This window comes from Malaya genurostris, chromosome 3 (assembly GCF_030247185.1).
Source record: "Malaya genurostris strain Urasoe2022 chromosome 3, Malgen_1.1, whole genome shotgun sequence".
Lineage (NCBI taxonomy): Eukaryota > Metazoa > Arthropoda > Insecta > Diptera > Culicidae > Malaya > Malaya genurostris.
Window position 1 is genome coordinate 132,698,802 of NC_080572.1, and position 21,888 is coordinate 132,720,689.

Genomic DNA, 21,888 nt, shown 5'->3' on the forward strand with positions numbered 1-21,888 from the left:
AGAATTATGTTGCTGCCTTTAATACAAGTCGAGATATTCACGATTAAGTTCTGCCCATTCTTCCATATGGCTAATTTTGAAAAGGCACCCCATAGTAAAGTAAGTCGTATTCACGACAAAACCTTAGTGTAATTTTATTTATTTTTCTATTTTTTGGAAAATATCATAGCCGAGTATATTGAGCCATACTTGATGCTGTTCGAGCACAGCACACGAGCTGCACCGTATCTGCTGTTAGTGCCTATGAAGCTCATGTGCTGTGCTTTTTCAAACTAGACTAATGAGCGGTGTGCTAGCAAGAAAAAAGAGCCGCATCGGTAGAGCTCGTAGCTCGTTCATATATGAAACACGTGAGCTAGCAGAAAACACGCACACGAAGACTAAGGCACACGCTCGTGTGCGGTGTTGCTACTAGCTCGAGAGTAGTATGCTTTGTAGAACAAGCTCGCGAATCGAATCGTATGCTGGCTCGAGAGCTAGATTGAGTGTCCGTTCTTGTATTGTCTCTTGCCACTAGTGAGACTGCACAAATCAATATTATTGTCAATCGAAATGATTAGCGACTCTCACATGAGACGACATTAGAGTCAATACTTGATACTTTGAAAATGTTATTGATGATGAATAATCGTGAGTAATGAAATGGGAGTAACGTATTGACGAAGTATTGAAAATAATATATAATATTACCTCGTATAAGGGCTATTATTGTCAATTCCGCTTCAATTTATCAATTAATTGGCATAGACTGTTCTTTTCTCTAATTTCAAAAAAATCAAGCGTTCAGAGCATTCAATATTGCAACCGATACCTATACATTCAAAGGAGAGTTGTATGTAATATTAAACAGTTTGCGTAGCTTCCACTACACTATCAATAGGATTGTCAACAACCACCTTTCAAATCAGTTCACAACAAAAAAATATGGGAAAAATCTCATTCCTTCCAATATTATTATAGTGACGCAGATTAAACTAACACAAGATTATGAATGATCATTTTCGAACGTACTGAGCAAAGGTGAGAAAAAATAGCACCGGTACGGAATAAAAGAAAAATGTTGAGATTTTTTTAAGTCCCAGACAGTCGATTAAAACAAAAATTTTAGAGATAACACTAAATCTTCATGTTTCATGCAATTCTAAGGCTTTTGACATAAAGAAATAATTTTAGATTTCGGAAATCTCACATCCTATGGGGATTTTTCAAAATCGATTTTTCAAGGTTACGACACTTAAACCATCATATTGGAACCAGAAGTTACAGTCGATTGGTACATATACTATGGGTCTCCGAGACTCCGTTCGAAAGTCAGGTTTTCCAACAATCTCATACATTTCTGTGGAGAAAGGCAAAACCGCGTTGTAACAAAAAGTTGTACAGTTATTTCCAACAAATTTGCTTGCTGGACAAGCGATAGCTGCTTTCATCATTTTATTGGTTATTTTAAAAAAAACAGTTTCAGTTGGTGGAGCCGAATTTTTTTTCAGGTAAGCTTAAAGTATGGATGAATTTACCTAACAGTTTGCAGCTGTCAAATCGAAACAACTAACATTCTAGATATTCCAAACAACTATTTGTAGGCAAAACTTGCAAGCCAGAACTAATAACAGCCTATTCCAGTTGATTTCAAAATTTACGGTCAGGTAAACCAAACCAGAAATATGTTTTTACAACGTATATATGTGATTGAGGATGCCTGAAATACCTCATGAACATTGTTTATACCACAGCGAAAAGAAACAATACAAAAACTTTGTTTGTATCGCTAGGTGAGAACTTCTCATTCATCATTCTGTGTAGTTTAAGAAAGAGGAAGAAAGCTAAAAGATCTACGATTACATTAATGCGAGAAAATTTTTAGGTTCTTGACATTTTTGTCTATTGCTGTAAAGCGAAGCACGATTGGTAAGCTCTGCCACATCACCTGCTTGAAATTCTGCTAATTCATTCATATCATTTTAGAATACTTCAAATTTGAGTTATTGTTGGTTATCACATGCTACAGAAAATTTTGTCATAAATTTCTGGACATATTTCCAATAGTACGCAGAAGAAATTTTGTTTCTGTCTTAAATACAATAAGAGACATTCACGATTCTACCCATTATTGTACAAAGTAAATTTTGAAAAGGCGCCCTCTAGTAAAGAAAGTCGTATTCACAATCTATAAACTGGGATTCGATTTGCTTTCAAGCTTATTTAGGAGGGATAATTCGTTATTTTCATAATAACTATGGTATGACTTTTCATACACGGAACTAATTCGTATTACTGTTTTTGAATTAGTTGATTTTAACAACAAAATTTCCAAAATAACTATAAAATTAGTTAAAATTGAGAATTTGCTGAAAAAAACTCTTATTTTTAGAGAATGTGTTTAGTTGGCGAATATTCTGGACACAAACCAGCAATATTTCAATCCAGTACGAAATTCTCATTGACAACAAATTTTGTTATTAAAATCAGAAAATTTGTTTCTATTTATCTATCACCATCATTACTGAAGGACAGGACAAAGAAAACAAAAATGAAATTGGTTTTATTAACAAGTTTATTAGCTAAAAACTTATGAGAAGTGTCAAAGCAAAACAATCCATTAAAATGCTAAAAGGGACAGTCTTGTTGAAACTGCTTGCAAATTGTTTAGATGTTTTTCGCATGTGTTACGATATATCCATATATAAATTTCTAAACCGATATGTAAAAATGACGTAAACTATTAGTGGAAAGTGTATTTATTCAGAATTTGTGCGCATTTAAAGCGATTGTGCGTAATAATGTATTTATGGGGAACAGTGAAGTGAGTTTCGAATATTGCACACTAATTGTATATGTCAAATGATGTTTTTTGTATCTTCCAACCTTCTCGGCTACGCTGTCCGGTGTGCTACTTGTACCGAGTGCTCAAAGTTTTCAGTGAGATAGTCAATTTCGCGAAATCGAATGAAGAAAACAGCAATTGAAAAGAAAAATGTTCAAAAAGAAGTTTATGTTTCGCTTATGTCTTTTTCTCCAATACAACATTGTTATTTATACCTGCCAATATAGAAAAGATAACCACGACTGAAATTTTTTTGTTAGTAGTGTGCCATCTAGTGGCTAGTAGTCATTACGGTGCTAACGTTTTTTCGGTGACAGAGCGCCATATAGCTGCAAATGGCAGAAACCAATTCAACCATTTATGTTGGTTGAAAACAACGTTTTGTTTCTCTTATTCAACTAAAAAATTAGTTGAATGGATATGAAGCGTACCTTAGCTAAGAAATGACAGCACGTTTAATTGGTGAATTCAACTAAAAAAATAGCCATTTCAACAAATATTTTATTATTATTAAGGGAATTAGAATTAAAAAATCTAAATCAGCACAAGTAATATTTTTTTAGTTGTCTCAAAAAATAACTAACTAAAATCAGAAAATCAACTAATTTTTTCGCCAAAATACTGATTTCGGTCTTTCCGTGTATGAATCTTACACTGTGCAAATCGTTTCAGCCATCTCCGAGAAAATGAAGTGCATGTTTTGATGCCACTTTTCGAACGTTGTAACGTTTAGTTTATGAAAACCGAATCATAAACAATATAAGTATATTAAAATATTACGTGCATGTAGGTAGATTTAATTAAGAGTGCAGACAAAACTGTAAATCTGACAAATTGGGCGCACTGGTTCACTCTGACACGAGGCTAACTTGACAGTCAGAGTGAGATAGTTCTAGTCTGGATTCAGTTTCCGCCAGCGAGTGCGAACGTGTGCCGGTGGGACCGGGCGGCCAACGTATTAGGCACGTCGGGAGATACCTGCGGGAAGTGGCAGTCTTTTCCGCTCGAAGTGAAGCGTGCTCGTCGTCAGCCATCAGAGTGACCCATCAGGGGACACCATAAAAAGTCACCCTCCAACGTCACGGAGCAAGTGTTTCGGCAGTGTTTGTTGGAAGCTGGATTTTGCGTGAGAAGCCGGGAGCCACCCGGACCAATAAACACCTCGTGGATAAGTTACCGATCAGCAGGCAAAAGGGGCTTCATCCACCGGAACGTTGACTTCCAGCGAGGATTCCAGTGGCCTCACAAACAGACTTCTGGTCATCAGGTGGCGAGAGAAACATCGCAACGGCGTGAAGGTGACAAGCTTGTCTTTCGGCGCAAGGACGGATCCGCGATGAATAACGGCTGGTCGCGCGGTTAGCGACACAAGACTACATGACGAGAAGGACACCATCACGGGTAAGTCTGCACAAATCTATTCACTGCATGCACGTTGCCTCGTTGTCTTTAACTCATATGATGAGAATTAGCCACAATTAGCAACAATGGCGCCCAACTAAAAAACCCATTTTGTTTTCGGGTTTAATGGTGAAATGTTGGATTCGAACAACTTATCAAACCAACAAGTTTAGAAACATCCCTTAATTACCTGTGTGGCAAATACAAATTTATTAAAGCATATATATTGCTGGTTTGGCGTTTAGATTATTGGTAAAGTTAAAATTCAGTTTATTGGCTTTAGTTTTCAAGTCGTTATCTTGCGATGGAGATATATCCCTCACATTTCAGCGAACTAATGAGATAGATGCATTGTGTAAAACGAGCTATGAATAGCACCAGCTCCCAGTAAAACATGTTCAAAAACACGCAAGCGGTAGAAGTTCCCCTAAAAGCCTGAACAGGTGCACAAGGTTCAGTGATACAATAATAGTCTTGTTGGTCGGAGGCGTCACTACGAAGGTCGTCAACTCGAAGGAACGCGAATCAAGGGCGCGGTTATAACCCTTGCTTGGCCTCGTGGTGATAGGAGAGACTAAATCCTCTCAAACCTCAAATCAAACCAATTATCTAAGACTGTCAATTCTGTAGTTAAGCCAATCAATTATTTTGCATGCTGAATGCTGTTTTTCTTTGTTATTCGTTGATCTTCTAGTTTAATTTAGCCATTAAGACTAGATAAGATCACTGACTGTTAATACTCAGTGGAAGTTTGAGGAATGCATGCAAGAACTGAGTCGGAGACATTTTAGCCATATATTGTTGGCGTACGATTACCATTTTGTGCAGAAAAGTTCTGCTGTTTAGTTAATGTTGCGATATAGTAGAAGAGAAGTTTTTATTGAGCTCAAGATTTGAAGAGCAACCGTTAGGCTCTTGTTCATTGGTGTTAGGTTGTGTTGAAGTTTGTAATCGGCACAGTCTCCGGCACACTTCTTAAAGAAGTGAAGATTTTAGAAATTTTTCGTGAACCACTTTCGTGCTTCACGAAAAATGTTTGCCACTGGGTAGGGTTGTGCAACTTTGTACTAGGGAAACAAGGCAAAGCAGTTAAAACTAGCATTGATTTTAACACCACTAAAATTAACCTCATCACTAATACTAATACATCAGTGACAAAAAAAAACAACAAAAACGACGATGACGAAATGATCGGAGATTTGAACAGACCATCTGCTCCTCAAAGCTCGTTGGAACGCAACGAGAACACTTCTCCCACCACGAAAACAGGTTACAACGACTAAAAACTTAATTAATTGACAATAGTAAATAAGTCGTATTCACAATAAAAACCAATGCTTTTTGAAATCGGAAATCTCATACATAATGCTGTGGTATTCTATTTAAAATATTTCTCTTCTATTTTTGAAAGAAACCAAGGGATTTATGCATTAACTGTATAACCTACAGAATGACACAGTGCTTTGATCGCTTAGGTCATGCTAAAGAAAATGAAGGGGGTTCACTTTTAAATGTACTTCCAGCATCGGAATCCGAGAACCGGTATAATCTAAGGCGGTTCGTACACCAACTAACACGACGTACAAACTCTACTAGTTTTTGTTCAAATTTTGAATGTTTTATACGAGTTTGCCATCGTACTCTAAAAGACTATTTAAATTTTTGTTGTATTCGAAAATATGCAGTAATTTTTGGTAGGACCATAAGACCCTTCATTTGACCCTTAGATTGGGAATAACGGTTTCGAGTCCAGTTTAGCATTTTTTACGTTTTTTTTGCCGGTTTAAATGGCGGTGTACAATATTTAACAAACTTTTTCCTAAAACTCTGGAATCGGGAGTAGGATCCGGATGAAATTCAAGAATTCAGTATCTTAGATTCAAATGAAAGGTTTCACAGTTCCATACGGAATTCCTGAATTTCACCCGGATCCGATTTTCGGTTCCGGAGTTATAGGGTAAAGTGTGTACAATATTGTACACCGTCACTTAAACCGGCGAAACAAAGCACGTAAAAAATGTTCTAAGCTACACAAATCGATAGCTATTATCAGTAGGCAACTAAACAAACCGATTCCGGCTATTCTGATTCCGGTCTCCGGTTCCGGTAGCACCGGAAATAGTGGTCATATACAATTTTGAATAGAATACCACAATATGATATATGAGAAAGGCATCATTACACCATTGGGTGGATTAAAACAGGTACTGCTAGATCCCATTGAACGCGATTTCAGACGTGTTTTTATTTTAGTTTGCACATTTTTGTGAGTCGACCAGCACCATGTGAGACCGAAGCACTCTCCCGATGCGCTGCTTTAAAATCCGGGAGAAAATTTTGTAGTCGTAGTTTACTAAACAATAGGCCTGTATGGGTTTGCGGTGTCCCCCGTCTATCGTTTTTCCACTAGCACGATCACTCCATCAACGAATTATTCAGAAAAATTTGAGCGACTAACCTCGTTTAATATCAGGTTTAGCTCGCGGTGAATGATGTCGAATGTTCATAGGAAGAACGCCTTTGGCAAACCATCCGGACCTGGTAATTTTCGGGATGCACATGTGCGTATGGCAGTCAGAATTTCCGACGTAGTGATTGCTTCCATGATCGCTTCGTTTTCTGGATCCTGATCGGGAATGACTCTAACGCATTGGAACAGAATATCATTTTCGACTTCATCGACAAGGCTGCACGCGTACAGCTCGGCGAAATGGTGGACTGTATGGTTTTGAATAAAGATTGAATTGTTTATTATTATATCTTTTTCGTTCTTTATGTACTCGATCGTTGTTTTTCCCCTTACTCGTTCTCCCAACTAGTAAGTGGATATTGGTTCTCCCGCTACCTACGTTTTATTCATTCTGACAAAAATCTCCGAAAAACGTCGTTGATGCGATAGCATTTCTGCCATCAGCCTGTTGATTGTGGTAAGTAAAGAGTTGCTGTTTTGATATCCGTCGTAAGTCTGTCTTAACAATCCGTAGAGGCATTTCTGTTCGCTGTAGAAATTTTGAAATACAACTTTCGATTTCCAACGGAAGAAATAATTTACCTTTGGCTTGGGATACATGAGCCACCACTCCATCCAAGAAGAAAAATTGCGACGCTGACGAAAGCGTCAAGAACGGGGCGGGCAGGAACAATCGGCTTTTGGTGCTAATTCGACGGCCGGATTCATCGTGCATTCTGATGCGAGGAAAGAACAGCATAGAGACAATACGACACGTGCTTGAACCTCCAGCTCGAATTCCCGTGGGGAAAGCTGCTTCTCGGACGACACTGGAAAAGACGGCACCGTCAACTCCGACACGTTCTAGGTTACGAGAGTGTTGGTCAACGTTTTCTTGTGAGCGACGGCAGGGCCCAACTGGCACGGGTCGTGAGTCCAACAACGGAGAAAAGAACCAGTCTGGCCGAACCAAGGAGATTTTGAGCAGTCGAAAACATCGGCACGCAGCGCAAGGAGCTCAGCAGGCAGGGCCGAAAGACGGTACCATCCCGCTCAGAGGGTACACCAGAATCAAGCAAACTAAGACCGATGAGGCACTGGAGAACGGTTCCTCTCTCGAAGGACGAGCCATACAGCCGCGCGCGAACGGCCACGCAGATCGCCAAATTCAAGTTCGGTAAGTCTGCACAATTAATGCATGCCTTTTCACACCTCTATCGCACTTGTTTGCTCATGTGGTGACGCTAAAATAATATAACAACGTATCACCATGTAATTCCGGAAGTCCGACCAGAATAACACTCATTAGCGTTCTATGGGAACATTTTATATGAATCGATGTTTATGAAAATCTGACCAGCCAACCGGAAAAACTCAAGTGCATATTTTTAGCATATACACACGCACGCCCACACATATTTTGTGATCTCGACGAACTGAGTCGAATGTTATATGACGCTCGACGCACACCCACACATATTTTGCGATCTCTTCAAAAATATGTGTGGTATATGACACTCGACCCACCGAGCCTCGGATCAAAGTCGGTTTTCACGGTGATTACATAGTCTTTCTATATGAGAAAGGAAACATTGAGCAACAAGTTAAAAAATATCGTAACTAACAAACTATCCACTGTGCTTCGATTTGTTTTGAAGCATATTTGAGAGGGGGGATTTGTTAAATTCATATGAACTTAGCGAAGCACTAAAAAAATTGAGCATCAAATTCAAAATAATCGTAACTTATTAATAACGAATTATTCACAGGACTTCGATTTTTTTTAATCATATTAGGGAGGGGGACTTTGTTTACTTCATATAAATTTAGCGAAGTACTCGAAAATATAAAAAAAAATTGAGCAAATAATTCAAAATTACTGTAACTAATTCGCAACAAGTTATACACTGGGCTTCGATTTGTATTGAAGCATATTTGGAAGGGGGCTTCCCTAACGTCGTATGAACTTAACGAAGAACTCAAATAAACATAAAAAAACCTGTTTTAATAAACCTAGTGGTGTAATGATGCCTTTCTCATATCAATCATACTATCATATATAATACTGCGATATTCTTCAAAATAATTTTCTTCGATTCCTAAAACAATAACAAAAATCGGTTTGTTTGACCGTCTACTGATAAAAACTATCAATTGGAGAATATTTGAGGCCGATTGAAAAAACTTTTTACGGTTTAACGCCCTTTTCAATGATGGTATAAAATTTTTAACACACTTTACCCTATATTTCCAGTCCCGGAAGTCAGATCCGAATGAAATTCAGAAATTAAGTATGGGACCACAGGACCTATCATTTGAACCTAAGTTTGTGAAAATCGGTCGCGCCATCTATGAGAAAAATTAGCATTTTACCCCATAACTCTTGAACCGGAAGTAGAACTCAAATACTATTCAGGAACTTTGTATTTGACTACAAGACCTTTCATTTGAATTTAGGTGTGTGAAAATCGGTTCAGCCATCTCTGAGAAAAGTACGTGCATTTTTTGCACATTTTACTCCATAATTTTTACGGTTTGCCGCCCATTTCAGTGATGGTATAAAATTTTTAACACACATATTTTCATTTTTTGCACATTTTACTCCATAACTCTTGAACCGGATTCAAATAATATTCAAGAATTGTGTATTGGACTACAAGACCTTTCATTTGAATCTAAGTTTGTGAAAATCGGTTCAGCCATCTCTGAGAAAAGTTAGTGTAAAAAAACGTTACATACACACATACGCACATACACACACAAACATTTTGTGTACTCGACGAACTGAGTCGAATGGAATATGACATTCGGCCCTTCAGGCCTCGGTTCAAAAGTCGGTTTTCACAGTGATTGCATAACCTTTCTATATGAGAAAGGCAAAAATGAGCAACAAATTAAAAATTACCGTAACTAATTAGTAACGAATTATTCACTGGGTGTAACCCACCGGTTCCAATCCGTTTCTCAAAAGTATTTTTTCCATTTTCTTACGTAGATTTTTTTTTCATTCACTGTAAAACGTTTGAAAATATCATGCTTGTTGAGTCAATGCTGCAGCTTGCTATCAAGGTACGTTTCCAATGGGTACCGAATTTGAATAAAAGAGCTTTGGTAGCGAGGTTGGGTTGACTCAGCAAGTAGTGATGCTGTGAGAAGTGACTCAGTAGGAGATTCAAATACAATTAACTGATGAATTGAAGGGCAGCTTTAAAATTTTTTATATTGATTCATATAACTTTTAGTTTTATCTACATTCAATAGATTTAAAGAAAATTAGATAAATTGCGCCAAGTCACTTCTCTCCATTTAACACCCATTGGATAGGTTACTAATAATTTAATCTAAAATTGTATACACCGGAAAACATCTTTTTTTCTCATCAATATTTTGAGATGAGTCCTGCTTGACATCCATCGCTGGTTATTACCCAGTGGTACCACAGTATCCGTTCTTCGAGATGAGCTTAAGACGAGCCCGAGCCGAGCTATAAAAGGGGTCAGTGTAAAGGCGAGATATCTTTTGTATAATTTTGACACTAGTACGGTTCGGAACGTGGTGATACGACGCGCGGGTGATTAAAGGATCACCAAAAGTTATGATCGGGCTGACAAAGTGCGGAGGTGAAGTCGCAGAGTGGTGGACTCAGGTCCAAGTGTCGCCAAAAGAAGATCGGAAAAGTGATCGTTGGAGATCGACTTTGCCCGACGTACGTTATAATGACTTGCACCTCCCCTTAAACCACTCTAAAGTCATTTAGGGGTTAGCCTATGTTTGTGCTTAGGGCACATAACCGTTTTTACTATTCTTTACGTTTCGTCTTTGACTTGTCAGTGCAGAGCAGTTCAAATTGAACTGCTTATTGCAAACTTAAACAGTTCAACTTGAACCGCTATGCAGACGTAAAGTTAATGCTACTTGCAAAACACTTATTCAGTTGATACCGAAGTACCACGTCTTTCCTGACGTGCCGAACGAAAACGTTGTTTTCGGCTTATACTGGCCGATTCATGTATGGTCATTTAGGTGTTAGCCTATGTTTGTGCTTAGAGCACATAACCGTTTTTATTATTTTTTACGTTTCGTATTTGACTCGTCAGTGCAGAGCAGTTCACTCTAAAGTGCAAAATTAAAAAACAATTTAGTGTCTCGTGTCGTAAAAGTTCAGACCGTCCATCAACATACGGTCCCCGTTCCGGCCACGAATTTAGAATACACCAGTGATATTGGCCTAAAGTGTCTAGTACCCTTTCTGGATACGGGTGCTAGTGATATCGACGGAGACAGCCTCAACAAAAAAGGACCACGGCCATAGCGCTGTCCGGCTAACGAACGGTGCGACAGCCATAGTACGTGTACACGTGCTCACTCACCAAGGTATGTCTCTGTCGCCATCTTTCTCGCTCGGAGTGCTCTGATCTCGTGCATCGGGATCGCCAGCAGGAGTTGTTCAGATATCGTCGAAGGCGCCCACCGGTCCGACGGCCGCAACGATTATGCATGTCAACGTTTTTTTATGTGCGAAAATATTTGATTTATATGAATAATTAAATTAATTACACCTTATTACATTATTGCCTGATATATAAAAATTAAGTGCTTTCAATTATCATTTTTATGCGTACCTTAAATAAAATTACAATGAGTTTAAAATTTCTTATTGATTTGTTTAATTATATATAGGAAAAGAAAAATTGTGAGACCTTTGAGATCCGGGCAAGTGTTATTTTGTTGATCGCTCCTCTGTTGCCCTGAGAGTTTTATGCAGGTTAATATTGGTTCAAATAAGATATTTAGTAGAGCAGAATGAAAGTTTTGTTACAATAGGCGCCCAACGTAAATTTACAAAAAAAAAATATTTCTTTTGGAATATTTTTTCCTCATTTGTGAAGGGGAATATCGATAAAATAACACTTTATCTAGAGAAAAATAAGTCTCTTGTGGTTATGGTCGAGGATACAGAAATTTAACCTGAAAGTTCGACGTTCGAAGGCACGAAAAAAAGATTTCGTCATCAGCAAATTAATAAATCCAAGTACGATATTAGTTGATGAGGAAATTAAATTCGAGTTCGTTGTTCGACAGATCGTCCTATCAAATCATTCAAGGGTAGCCCATGTCTAGAAGAAAAGCCGTGTAGCAACAAACTAAAAGACCTAGAAAAGGTACTTCGCGAAAAAAAAGATGGGTATCGGGAAAAGATCGTTTGCTATATCTAGGTGGGCGAATTCTTATGGTTATGAGTCAGGCGGAAGGCAATATGAAAGATGATCTGGAAACACTATTCACTATTGTTGTTGATCACTTATATTTTTGTCGAATACGACTTACTTTACTATAGGGCGCCTTTTCAAAATTTCCCCTCTGAGAAAGTGATAAGTTTTTGATCGTGAATATCTCCTGTTGTATTTAACGAATCAACATAATTTTTGCTACATGCCATCGGAAATATGATCACAATTTTATGATAAAATATTCAGTTGTGTGACATAATCTCAAATAATTTAAAATTAAACTTTTCTGAAATGTTTGGTATAAATGAGTATCGAAGAAGATAATTCATAACGCGCGTTTGCCTTTCTCGTATTTTGAAAGCTCATAGCTCAGTGATCTGTGAAAGGATTTATATAATCTAACTACCAATAGAATCGAAATTTTTCAACTTAAACGTGTATAGCAAAAGCATTGAAGTATTTCGAAAGTACACTATTGAAAAACCTATCTCATTTGACTCATGTCCAACCAGAACGCGTTCTGAGGAAGAAAACAAAATATCTGCTGCTGAACAACAAATCGTTCAAGAAAAATGTTCCGAAAAGTGGTGAATATCGTAGTGAGTTTCTCAATTTGGTCCTCCTGAATGCTAGAAACGAATCCCTACAGCATATTAATAGTTTCAATAAAGCATAATGATAGCTTCAATAAACTATGCAAATCCGAAATAAAAAATTCGACATTAAAATTCTGTATGCGGCTATTTTTATAGCCGGTAGGACCGCCCATTAGTGAAAAAGCTACAAACGAAATCACTTAAAAAGAAAGCTCTCAACAAAAATTGGATCAGTTTGGATTCTATCGCCACTGCGAGCAGATGTACTTTGTGTCGTTTGCAAAGCTAGTTTCGCTTCCGACAAGAGCGATTACGTCATAGCTGCCAATCATTTGCATTGGTGAAAAAGCAACGGTGAAGAGCATTACACAAAATCAACCGTTCTAATGGCTCTAAAAGTTTTCTAAAGAACTATTAGGATTTCTTGCTTGCAAATCGAAGGGAAATCTCCTCAGTTTAGTGCAAATCTAGAACTGTTTGATTTGATTTTTGCACTTTTCGCTGTGTGAAATTCACAGTAATCTAGATCAAGTGAAGCCTTCTTTGTTTTGGCGAAAAATGTGGAAAAAGGGAATGCATGCATAATTCATACAATTGATCAACTAATTGATATTCGGAAGTGTTAAGGAACATGTCAGTTGTTTTCGTATTCACGACATCCAGTTATGTCTCTGACATTACCCACCCGCCTTTTTTATAAAACGGTTCGATTTGATTTAAATGGTGAACCATAGAAACGTCAGATCAGGAAGACATAGAACTGGAAACACCAATACAAGAAACTTTGACACTAGAATCAATTTTATTAAATCACCCAGAGGCAACAAAATTGAAATTGACCAATCAATCCTCGTAAAGGAGCTTAGCATGCGAAAAAAGGAGACGAGACCGAGAGCCATCTCAAAGGGATGATAGCCAATCTGGAGTTCAAATTACAGCTATCAAATTACAGCTACCCGTCGGTACCTGATAGAGAATCATTTCGTAATTATCAGCCAAACTCGTGTTTGCAGCCTCCAATGCAACACCAAAGAACGCTTCCCGTGTCGAAGTGGACAATTGAAAAGTATACAGGTGACGACCAATGGCTCAGAAAGAGTATCTGATCAAGAACTCTTCGATTCGGCCTTACATCTTTTAGTGGACCGGCTTTAAATTGGTATCATTCGATGCGATCAAGCGGTCGCCTTATTAGTTGGGATCATTTAGTCCACGAGCTTAGGAACGCATTTGCACATCCAAATTTAGATAACATGATAAAAATTAAAGTTTATTTGCGCAAGCAACAACGTAATGAATCATTTCAAGCGTATTATTTTGATTTAGAAAAGTTATTCCGTTCAATGTCATCTCAGTTACAAGAAGATGAAAATATAAAAATAGTACACAAAAATATGCTTCCGATTATCGGCGTCAACTAACGTTTCTTCCTTTTAATGATTAGCATTCCTTAATCTTAGCAGGGCGAAAAGTGGATGGTAATAATTTTTCGTTTTATAATCACATGTTTGGAACTGAAAAACCAGTAAGCATGATCTCGCTGCAAAAGGATAAAAAGAAGAAAAAATTGAACAATTCAGCGAGTCAAAATCCAAATTAAAACTGTTAATCAAACCGACAGAAAATAGCACCAAATGATAATCCTCAGATAGTTTCGGAACGTTCTGGTCGAGACGAACCAATTATTAAATCACAAAAGAATAAACAAACTCAAACACCCCGTCTAATTCTTAATCAGCTGGTTTTTGCACACCGGCCTCCATATTTTAAAGATTGCGGGAAGTCAAACCATCAGTATGAACAATGTCGGGAGACCATGAAAGTTTTTTGGTTAATTTGCGGTTTCAAAGGTTTTGAAACCTCTAACTGTAAATATTGTAAAAAAACGGGATTCAGGTGAACGCGGAATTCACGGCATTAGAGGCAGCGCAAATAGAACAAGTAAAAAAATTATTCAAAGTTGCGGAGCAAGGTACAGTGTCAACCACTCATTAGTCATGTGATCGAGTTGAAGGATAAATGGCGAAACAAACCCGCCGTCAGACAATTTCCCTACGTCATGTCACCAAAGATGCAACCATTGGTAGCAGGCGAATTAGAAAGAATGTTAACATTAGGAATAATTGAGGGAACAAATTCTGATTAGTCCCTAAATGTCGTTACCATAATTCAATCTACAGGAAAGGTACGTCTGTGTTTAGATGCAAGGAAAATAAACGAAAGAACATTGAGAGACTCATATCCGTTAGCGCATCCAGCACGCATACTAGGTCAATTACCCAAAGCCAACTATCTATCAACTATTGATTTGTCCGAACCTTTCTTCAAATTCCTTTAGAAAAAAATCAAGGAAATATACATCTTTTTGTGTACAAGGCAAAGGTCTGTTTCAGTTTACCAGACTCCCATTTGGCTTGATAAACAGTCCGGCCACCCATTCAAGACTTATGGACCAAGTGTTAAGATTTGGAGAGTTAGAGCCAAACGTTTTTGTGTATTTGGATGACATAGTTATCGTAAGTGAAACATTTAACGAGCATATCCGTCTTTTGACAGAGGTTGCCAACCCGCTTCGAACTGCTAATTTGGCTACTAACCTAGAGAAATCTCGTTTCGGAGTATCAGAATTACCATTTTCAGGATATCTTTTGTCTACTCAAGGATTAAGACCTAATCCAGAGAAAATCCGCCCCATCGTCGATTTTGAACGACCGACTACCATCACAAAGTTAAGACGTTTTCTTGGTATGGGAAACTATTATCGCCGATTTATTCCAGCGTTCAGCGAAATAGTTGCCCCCAGAAATATGGCAAAATTATTCCGTGGACGGAAGCCGCGGAAAAGGCTTTCCTAGATTTAAAAGAGCGTCTCATCACTGCTCAAATACTGTCCAGTCCTGATTTTAGACAAGAATTTGTCATACAAACCGACGCTTCGGATGTCGCCGGAATCTTAACGCAGGTTCAAGGTTATCACGAACGAATTATTTCGTATTTTTCAAAAAACTTTCAACACCACAACGTAATTATCACCCAGCGGAAAAGGAACATGACAACAGCATGACATGACCATCATAACTGTCATACACCGCAAAGGGAAGGAAAATATAGTAGCTGATACCTTATCCCGAAGTGTGGCGGTGGTATCAAATACCTCGATTTCGAAGGAGTATCTATCTCTTAAGCACAAAGTAACTGAGAATCCGGACGACATTGTTGACTTACGGGTAGAAAATGATCAGTTGTTTAAATTTTTTTCATCCAATGATACGCCAAGCGATCATCGCTACGAGTGGAAATTAATTTCCCCACCCGATGAACGTTCCACAATTCTTTACTCGTGCCATGATGAAGATATGCATCCCGGTTTTGATAAAACTTTGGCTAAAATCAAACAAAGATATTACTGGCCGAGACTAGCAACCGAATCTCGCCGCTATGTTCAAAGATGTAGTACCTGCAAAGAAGTAAAAGCCGCATCAGTTCCCGTAACACCCCCTTTGGGCGATCGGAAAATAGCCAAATATCCCTGCAAATAATATCGATTGATTTCATTGGTCTCTTGCCCCGGAGAAAAAGGGAAATCAATATATTCTCGTTATATCAGACTTGTTTAACAAATGGATTCTATTACATCCCGTGAGACGAATTGAGAGCTCTAGTTTGTGTGCCAGAGTTTTTTGTTTTTTATTTTGGAATTCTACCCCTGAAACCATTATCACCAACCAGAGATGGCATTTCACTAGAGTGATACACCAGGGCGTAAGTTTCAATTATACACTGCGGATACATTTGCTCCGCTCCACACAAAGAGGAAAGCGCACTTCTTCTCAGTGTCCAGACAGACAGACTTTGAGTGCGTGCTTGTGTTGAAAGAAGCTGGTGCGAGAGAATAACATTCTCTTCGCACGAATCGCTCCCACGGGCTCTCGCATGAATACACCATATATGAGCGAACACTTCTGTGAACTTCAATTAATAGAGAGTAGATCTGACCTTGCTATGAAAAATTTGCAATGAAAACCGAAAATTTAACGTTAAATTGTTTTATTTTGCTGATTTTGCGTGCCCCACGCTTCTTCTACGCAAACCATACACCAGACCGGTCACTGGCGTGTACACCTCTGTGAAAGTATCTGCATCCACCTCAGAGAATTTATTAGCTAATGCTCTAGCACTTTGGTGCGATTCAGTGGAGGAGGCGAAAGGAAATAAACAAACGCACTCATGATGCGTGCACACTTTATACAGCAGTGGTGTATATATGTGAAAGAGAAGAGCTCGTTGAAGTTGTCAGTGCGAGGGAAGAAATTTTGCTTGCTCTTCGTCACACAGAGGAGATGGACATCTCTGTCGCCGACAATGCGAGTTATTTCATCTCAAGAGATTTCAAAACACTGATTGAGAAAAACAAGTCATGTCAGCGATAGTCGAAAAGAGAGAATTGAGTCTGTCGTGCATTTGACAAAAAAATACTGTTGCATTTTCTTTCTTTAGCCCGGGGAATATTGTAACCCACCGGTTCCAATCCGTTTGTCAAAAGTAAATTTTTTCCATTTCCTTATGTATATTTTTATTCATTCCCTTTAAAACGTTTGAAAGTATCACACTTGTTGACTTAATATACTGCAAACAATGTTGCAGTTTGCTATCAAGGTACGTTTCCAATGGGTACCTAATTTGAATAAACGAGCTTTGGTAGCGAGGTGGGGTTGACTCAGCAAATAGTGATGCTGTGAGAAGTGACTTAGTAGGAGATTCAAATATAATGAACTGACAAATTGAAGGACAACTTTAAAATTTTCATATTGATTTATATAACTTTTAGTTTTAACTACATTCTTACTTACCTAACAGCTATAGGCCAGAGGTGTCCTTTGCTGTATCAAGAATTCGTCTCCACATAACTCGGTCCATGGCTGCTTGTCGCCAGCCACTCAAGGCACGGACGCTTCTGAGATCACCCTCCACTTGATCGATCCACCTTGCTCGTGATTCATACGCCGTCTCCACGTTCCGTCTTCCATTTGCACTTCACCATAGATGGTTCTCAGTACCTTACTTTCACTGAGGGCGCGATGGTCCTCTGCCAACATAGTCCAGGTCTCGTGGCCATAGAGAACAACCGGTTTGATGAGCGTTTTGTAGATGGTCAAATTCGTGCGTTGGCATACTTTTCTCGATCGAAAGGTTTTTCTAAGTCCAAAGGATGCACGATTCCCTGCCAAAAGACGTCTCTGTATTTCTCTGCAGGTGTCATTGTCGGCGGTCACCAGTGAGCCCAAATACATAAACTCATCAACCACCTCGATATCGTCCCCGTCTATCAATATTCGTGGTGGGAGGCGTAGTGTTTCTTCTCTGTTTCTTCTTCCTCTCGTGTATTTTGTTTTTGACGCATTTATGGCCAGTCCGATAGTCTATCAATATTCGTGGTGGGAGGTGTAGTGTTTCTTCTCTAGAGCCTCTTCCTATCATGTATTTTGTTTTTGATGCATTTATGGCCAGTCCGATACATCTAGCTTCAGCTTTCAGTCCGATGTAGGTTTCCGTCATCTTCTCAAGGTTATAATATCGTCAGCAAACCAAAAAGTTCTACGGACTTTCGGAAGATCGGGCCACTCGTGTCGATCCTCGCTCTTAGAATCACACCATCCAAGGTAATATGGAACAAGATACAAGAGAGTCTATCACCTTGCCGTAGCCCTCTCTGAGATTCGAAGGGACTCGAGAGCGTCCCAGCTACTCGGACGTAACAGATCACTCTATCCATCGTTGCTTTGATCAATCGCGTCAGTTTAGTCGGGAACTACATTCAATAGACTTAAATAAAATTAGATAAATTGCGCCAAGTCACTTCTCTCCATTTAACACCCATTAGGGATAGGTTACTATTAATTTAATCTAAGATTGTGTGTGTAAGGCCAAACCATGCTTGGTTTGCTGTATTGCGGGTTGAAAATCGCTTTTTCCCAGTAAAGCTTACTTTGCTCAGTTATAATTTATTGTGCAAATTGTGTCTAAATGAGTCCGGCGGGTGTGCAGATTCGAGTTTTGGGCGAATAGCGGAAATTGTGTGACTTTTAAGTGCAACTTGAAAATCTACAGTTCTCGATCAAACTACAAAATGGATACCATAATATCAGCTAAGTAGTTCTCTATTACTCAAACCTCACTAACACGCGTGAAATTGCCAACAACTCATATTGGGTGGACCGTTTTAACCTATACTTGAAACAGTATTTGGGTCGCAATTATAGTTAGCTATCGGTTTACGAGCTATAAACTAATACAGTAAGCTCACAAATCCAGATTCCCATTGTAGTATTGCTCCAAACTACTGAAGCACTTATAACAAATAGCTATTGAAACCATTGTCAAGTCACAAACAAACGCACGCGGTTGCTGTGTTTTTCGTTCTTGTGCATTGATTATAGTGTGATAGAAATAATCAAAAATGAGCCAAAAGATCGACGCTGATGCAGATTCGGTCATGAATTCAGCTGAAGAAGACAAACTCCTGGCAAATGGTGATAATGTGGTTCCAAGTTCCAATAACAACGAAGACGACATGGCTTCCACTTCGTCAAAAAGGAGGCTATCAAACTCTCCGTGTTGTGACGAAAGAAAAAAGATGAAAAGAAATCATGAGCTGCGCTTACTCATTGCTACATCGGGTCGCATAGACTCATATGCGAATTCGATCTTCAACGAACTGTATGGTGTTCAGGATGCGGTTTCTGACGACAATGAACCACCAAGATTTAACGGATTCGGGTTCCAGATGGACGAAATATGGATAGAGGCCGAAAATCTGCTTAGTCTGGACTGGTTGAAATCGTCTTTGCGTGTGATTTCACAAAAGTACCCTGCAATCAAGCTGACTTTTCGGGACTATTCTCCACCGGCACCTCTCCACAGGGTAATGGGTGTCGTCTCCACCTGCGGGCAAAAACGTTTGCTATATGGTGAGATCCTGCGACACATATCAAAGCTGAACCCAAACCTGAATACCAAACACTGGATAATTCTTGCTTTGACCGGGAACCGCGCGGACGGACGGAAAAATATTGTCATCGCTATCGATAATAAATCGTTGAACGATCTTGCGGGATGCCAGTTCAAAATGTTTTATCGCTTCTCGCTCATTCAGTTGCGGTGTAGTGATAAAAATGTGATCAGATAGACTGATGAAAAGTAATTTACTTTTTGCCCTTCTCTATAGAAAGGTATTAGACCTGCAGGAAAAATCAACTTTCGAACGGAGCCTCGGAGACCCATAGTGTTATATACCATTCGACTAAGTTAGACGAGATCGGAAAATGTCTGTGTGTGTATGTGTGGGCACTTTTCGAAGATATTTGAACGCGCTCAATTTTCTCAGAGATGGCTGAACCGATTTTAACAAACTTGGGCTCGTTTGAAAGCTACTGTTCGGCCATTGATCATGTTCGAAGATCAAATGGCTGTGACTTTTGGTTCCGGAGATATGATTGTATAAGTGACGTAACCGACAAAAAGCGTTGTATTTGAACGCGCTCAATTTTCTCAGAGATGGCTGAACCGATTTTAACAAACTTGGGCTCGTTTGAAAGCTATTGTAGGGCCATTGATCAAGTTCGAAGATCAAATGGCTGAGACTTTTGGTTCCGGAGATATGATTGTATAAGTGACGTAACCAACAAAAAGCGTTGTATTTTAACGCGCTAAATTTCCTCAGAGATGGCTGAACCGATTTGTACAAACTTGGGCTCGTTTGAAAGCTACTGTCGGGCCATTGATCAAGTTCGAAGATCAAATGGTTGTGACTTTTGGTTCCAGATATATGATGGTATATGTGACGTAACCGACAAAACACGTTGATTTTCACCGCTCTTATATATATAAGGGTGCCAAAATTTTGGGATCACCTCTATTTTCTTTAAGTTCTAGTGCTCAAAAGTTTAAGCACCTCGAAAAAAGCCTTCATGCAAAATTTGACCTAAATCGGACATGCTTAAGGGGTGCTGCCCGGTGGTAAAGGTTTGACAATTTTCGATATTGAAAAAGCACCATAGGGGGGAGTACATGAAATTTCCAAAATCGACAATTTATTTTGATGCCGAAACTCTTAAAACTGCATGAAACATCGAAATTTAGTGTCAACTCAAAAAAATTTTTTTTTGACAAAATCAACTTTCTGGGACTTAGAAAAATACCCAAAAAGTCGACATTTTCCAAAAAATGGGTCTTCGTGATGACTCTAAATCTCGACGTTTCTTCAATTCTGAAAATTTCATGTACTACCCCCTATGGTGATTTCTCAAGATATATGAAAATTCAACTAAGTGGACTAAGAAGGCTTTTTTTAGATTAGCATCACTGTTCTCATACAAATAGGCAACGCAAATGTCCAGCACAAGTTTGGAAAAATGATGCTGACAGTGTGACATAAACACTGAAGCATGCTTTTGTGAACTACTTGAATGTATCTGAATCAATTGGTGTCAAAATTAGTGTCCAAAATTATTCAATGAAGGTATGAAATATATTTTCATTAGACTGTTATGAAAGAAGAGAAAGGCATTATCACACCACTAGGTGGATTAAGAAGGGTTTTTAGATTAGCATCACTGTTCTCATACAAATAGGCAACGAAATGTCAAGCACTAGTTTGGAAAAATGATGCTGACTGTGTGACATAAACACTGAAGCATGCTTTTGTGAACTACTTGAATCAATCTGAATCAATTGGTGTCAAAATTAGTATCTGAAATTATATAATAAAAGTATGAAATATATTTTAATGAGACTGTTATGAAAGAAGAGAAAGGCATTATCACACCACTAGGTGGATTAAGAAGGGTTTTTTTTGTATCTTATGGCATGGTCTAAATTGGAATTGAAATAAAAACTTTAAACATGGTTAAATTTAAAAAAAATGTATTGAATTAAAAATAAAAACAAAAATGAGCAAAACGATAATTTGACTAAACTAAAGCTTGTCTATCCCTGAATTCTTTCCTTTATTTGTAAATCTATATATATTTTTCTTTCATTTTTTGCCGTGTGGTGTCCGGCAGCAACTTACACAAATAGCAAAGAATTGCACCAAGAGACTACCAATCGCTGTCGTAAGAGGCGACTCAAAGTGGAGCCCCAAGTCAAAGTGTTTTTCCGTGCCGAGGACTGAATGACTGGAGGGGCTCAAACTTTTTCCAGTCGCGAACGGATTATTTATTGGCTTTGCCCTCTCGTGTTATGCCGATTTCTGACACGGGTGCAACTCACAAATCACGCCACAAATTGAACCTAGCTGCATGGTTAAATTTATTTCTCAAAAATTCAATCGTATTTTCGCCCAGTTATTCAGGGTCGTTAGACAGATAGCCTTGCTGTTTATCCTGA

General features: G+C 38.6%; 1 protein-coding gene across 5 annotated transcripts in view; it reads right to left on the reverse strand.

Moving 5' to 3' along the window:
- LOC131436301 (WD repeat and FYVE domain-containing protein 3) overlaps nucleotides 1-21,888 on the reverse strand; it is a 1,204,110-nt gene that overhangs the window by 615,703 nt on the left and 566,519 nt on the right. The window lies entirely within an intron of this gene.